This window comes from Saccopteryx leptura, chromosome 3 (assembly GCF_036850995.1).
Source record: "Saccopteryx leptura isolate mSacLep1 chromosome 3, mSacLep1_pri_phased_curated, whole genome shotgun sequence".
NCBI lineage: Eukaryota > Metazoa > Chordata > Mammalia > Chiroptera > Emballonuridae > Saccopteryx > Saccopteryx leptura.
The window spans coordinates 215,425,304-215,430,396 of record NC_089505.1 but is presented as its reverse complement, the minus strand read 5'-3'; positions in this window follow the sequence as shown (position 1 = coordinate 215,430,396).

The window sequence follows — 5,093 nt, the reverse complement described above, 5'->3', positions numbered from 1 at the left end:
ACAATTAAGTACATAGAAGAAGACATAGGTACTAAATTCATGGACCTGGGTTTTAAAGAGCATTTTAAGAATTTGACTCCACAGGCAAGAGAAGTGAAGGCAAAAATTAATGAATGGGACTACATCAGACTAAGAAGTTTTTGCTCAGCAAGAGAAACTGATAACAAAATAAACAGACAGCCAACTACATGGGAAATGATATTTTCAAACAACTGCTCAGATAAGGGCCTAATATCCAAAATATACTAAGAACTCATAAAACTCAACAAACAAACAAACAAACAAACAATCCAATTAAAAAATGGGAAGAGGACATGAACAGACACTTCTCCCAGGAAGAAATACAAATGGCCAAGAGATATATGAAAAGATGCTCATCTTCTTTAGTTATTAGAGAAATGCAAATCAAAACTGCAATGAGATACCACCTCACACCTGTTAGATTAGCTATTATTAACAAGACAGCTAATAGCAAATGTTGGAGAGGCTGTGGAGAAAAAAGAAGCCTCATACACTGTTGGTGGGAATGTAAAGTAGTACAACCATTTTGGAAGAAAGTATGGTGGTTCCTCAAAAAACTGAAAATAGAACTACCTTATGACCCAGCAATCCCTCTACTGGGTATATACCCCCAAAACTCAGAAACATTGATACGCAAAGACACATGCAGCCCCATGTTCATTGCAGCATTGTTCACAGTGGCCAGGACATGGACACAACCAAAAAGCCCATCAATAGATTACTGGATAAAGAATATGTGGCACATATACACTATGGAATACTACTCACTAAGAAATGATGACATCGGATCATTTACAGCAAAATGGTTGGATCTTGATAACATTATACGAAGTGAAATAAGTAAATCAGAAAAATCCAGGAACTGCATTATTCCATATGTAGGTGGGACATAAAAGTGAGACATTGATAAGAGTGTGGTGGTTATGGGGGGAAGGGGAAGAGGGGTAGGGAAACTGGGAGGGGAAGGGGCACAAAGAAATCTAGATAGAAGTTGACAGAGGATAATCTGACTTTGGGTGATGGGTATGCAACATAATTGAACCACAAGATAACCTGGACATGTTATCTTTGAATATATGTATCCTGATTTATTGATGTCACCCCATTAAAAAAATAAAATTATAAAAAAAGATAACTAAAAAAAAAAGAAAATAAAACAAATGTTATAGTAAGAGATAAAGAAGGTCACTACATAATGATAAAAGGAGCAATCCAAGAGGATGATATAACTGTTATAAATAAATATCTATGTACCTAATATAGAATCACCTAAATATATAAAGCAGACCTTGATAGATTTAAAGGGCGAGATCAACTGCAATACTATAATAGTAGGGGATATCAATACCCCACTAAATTAACAATGAAACAGCAGACTTAAAGGATACACTAGATCAACTTGATTTTATAGATATCTTCAGAACTTTTCACCCTAAAGCAGCAGAATATACATTCTTTTCAAGTACTCATGGTATATTCTCTAAGATAGACCACATGTTAGGACACAAAAGTGGTCTCAACAAATTTAAGAAGATTGAAATCATATTGAGCAATTTCTCTGGTCACAATTGCATGAAACTGGAAATCAACCACAACAGAAAAACTGAAAAATACTCAAACACTTGGAAACTAAGTGGCATGTTATTAAATAACGAATGGGTTAACAATGAGATCAAGGAAGAAATAACAAAATTCCTAGAAATGAACAATAATGAGCATACATCAACTCAAAATTTATGGGACACAGCAAAAGCAGTCCTGACAGGGAAGTTCATAGCATTACAGGCATACCTTAAGAATCTAGAAAAAGCTTAATTAAACAACTTGGCCATTTTATTCTTTAAATGTTTTTATGTATTTCTTTCTTTTTTTTTTTTCTTTGCTCTTTTTATAGCAGGCTCTTTAATATTTCTTTTAAAGATCCTTCCATTCTGACGGTGGGCAAGGGTCGATATTTTTTTTAATTTTTTTTTTCTACAGTGACAGAGAGAGAGTCAGAGAGAAGGACAGAGAGGGACAGACAGACAGGAACGGAGAGATGAGAAGCATCAATCATTAGTTGTTCGTTGCGCATTGCAACACCTTAATTGTTCATTGATTGCTTTCTCATATGTGCCTTGACCGAGGACCTTCAGTAGACCGAGTAACCCCTTGCTGGAGCCAGTGACCTTGGGCCCAAGCTGGTGAGCTTTTGCTCAAACCAGATGAGTCCTCGCTCAAGCTGGCGACCTCAGGGTCTCGAACCTGGGTCTTCCGCATCCCAGTCCGACGCTCTATCCATGGCATCACCGCCCGGTCAGGCAATATTTCTTTTAGTACTGCTTTGGTTTTAATAAATTCCTTAACTTTTTTTTTTTTTTTTTTTGTCTAGGAAGTTTCTTATTTCTTCTTTAATTTTAAATGATAGCTTTGCTGGATAAAGTAATCATGGTTGTAGGTTATTGTTTTGCATCCCTTTGAATATTTCTTGCCAATCCCATCTTGCTTCAAGTGTTTCTGTTGAGAAGTCAAATGTCAATGTTATGGGGTCTCATCTGTAGGTAATTAATTCTCTTTCTCTTGCAGCTTTTATTATTATTTCTTTGTCTCTAAGGTTTGGCACTTTAATTATGATGTGTCTTGTTGTAGACTTCCTTGGGTTTCTCTTTAGTGGGACTCTGTGCTTCTTAAACTTGTATGACTTTTTCCTTCACCAGTTTAGGGAAATTTTCATCTATAATTTCTTCAAACAATCTCTCTATCCTTTCTTTGTTCTTTTCTCTTTTAGGAACCCCTTGATGCAGATGTTGTTCTCTTCATGTTGTCACAGAGGTCCTCCCTCTTTTTGCACCTCTTTTTGTTTTGCTGCTCTGCTTCTGTGCTTAAGTTTATCTTATCTTCTAAATTGTTGATTTGATCCTCTGTTTTATCCAGCCTGATATTGATTCCTCCTAGTGCAGCCTTCATTTCTGATATTGTATTTTTATTTCTGACTGGTTCGTTTTATGATTTTATGTCCATTTTGATGCTTGCTATCTCTTTAATTAGGTGTTAATTATGTCCATCCATTGTTACTCTAAGAGTTTTGAGCATCCTAAAAATCATTATTTTATACTCTTCATTTGGTAATTTGGTAATTTTAATTTTATTTAGTTCTTTTTCTAGGGATTTTTCTTGTTGACTCATTTGAATTATATTTCTTTGCTCATTTTATCTGTGTATTATACAGCGCTATCTGACTTTGAACATTTTTGGTGTCTTCATGAGGAAGATGAGCTTGTTGGTACTGACCTACAGGCCACCTATTTTTCTTGTTCTAGGAATACTTCTTGAAGGTATTCTTTCTCCGCCTGTTGTCTGTTAGTATTAAATGCAGTTTGTCCTTTTGTGGTTCTGGTTATTTTTTTAGGCTGACTGGCTCTAAATGTCAACCTTGATCATGTGTATTGCACACTGTGCAATGTCCATCTTGTTGGGAATATTTATTATCCACAGTGTCTTGTGCCTTCTGTACTTTTTTGTGCATGCTGCTCATGTAGCTACCTGTATCTAGGCTTTGTGGTGTTTGCCACCCACTACCAGTTGTATTGGCTCTAGATCTTCTTGGATTGGCCTCAGCTATTGTTTATAACCCACTGTGAGCTACTTATTTTTAGATACTGCTCTTTTTTATGCATTTTCTGTGCCTGGGTAGTGTGGGAGAGGCCAACCTGTATATAATAATCATCTTCCTCCTGGTTAGAGATGACATCAGCTCTGTAAAATCCCTAAGCTCTGTGAGATTTGCCTTCAAGTTTCTGCTGCTCCCTCTTCTCTTGCAGCTGCCTGGTCTTCCCACAGAGTCTTCTGTAGAAAGATTGTAGTGCAGACCCAAACTGACATCATACAATCAACCCCATTGCAAGTGGCAAGTTTGTTGGGTTAGGGAAGCTGAGGTTGTGAATACAACATTAGTAGGACCCCCTACGTTAAGACTCTCTTGTTCAGTAGCTCAGTACAGGGAATATGGCCCCTACTCCAGAGCCTAATCCCTCAGCCACTACTGGATACTCAAATTTTATTTCTCCTCAACAAGATGAGTGGCAAGTTCAGATTGCATGTGCTGATAGTCTCTTCTGCAGAAGTTCTTACAGCTGGTGAGACCCTGATCTCAGGGAGAAAGACTGAGAGAATTCTCTCCTGGGGCTGGCTGTGCCCTCCAGAAAGTGGCTAAGCCTTTCAACCAGGTCCACCAATAGATTCAAAGGGACCCACACTGTAAATGTCCATGCTCTAAGCCTCTCTCCTTCCAGTAGAATCTAGCTCAGCAGGACAGGATATCCAGAACCCAGGTCACTGACTTTGAAGCTCCACCCTATCCAATGCACTTGAACTGTTGTGCTGGTGCCTATCAGAGAAAGCAAAATTAGCCTCAGCTGAGCCAGATGTGAGGAACCCTTCCTTTGGATACTACTCCAACAAGGGTTGTAGGTCCTGAACCATCCAGTTAGGTGGCCACTGGATGTGCCAGCCCTGGGCCTCCCTGGCAGGACCTGGTGCAGTCCAGTGGGAAACACTGCCTGTGACTGGCCCTTAGTAACCTTCTTAGAGCTACAAGTGACCCAGAGTTTGTGGATGCTTCTGCTGGGCCCAGGTGCACATAGAATTACCAAGCTGCACACCTAGGTGGCTCTTACTCACACTGGTCCTGAGATAAGGTCTGCTTAAAAGGCCATGGTTCCCTGAGTTTCACCTCCTTCAGCCTCTGTCTGCTAGCTGCTTATTGGGCTCGACCACTAAACAAACCTCTGCTAGAGTCTAGAGTCTGCTGCAATTCAGGAATTAAGAAGGGTGGTGGGTGTGGTTCCTCCCTGATTCCCAGGTGTCAGTCTGTCCAGACTTTTTTCACAGATCTCAATAGGGTGTGGCCCCAGAAGTCCAGTAGTTGTGGCCTCTGAGACCCAAAGGTGTGGTCTTCACGAACTCTGGACAGTTTCTACTGAGTCTTCTGTGAGGTGGAATGAATTATCAATTTTAGACTCAGGAGCATGGTGGAGGGGTGGGGGGAAGCTCTGGCCTTATCACCAGAAAACTGATTCACTGATGCACCCCTT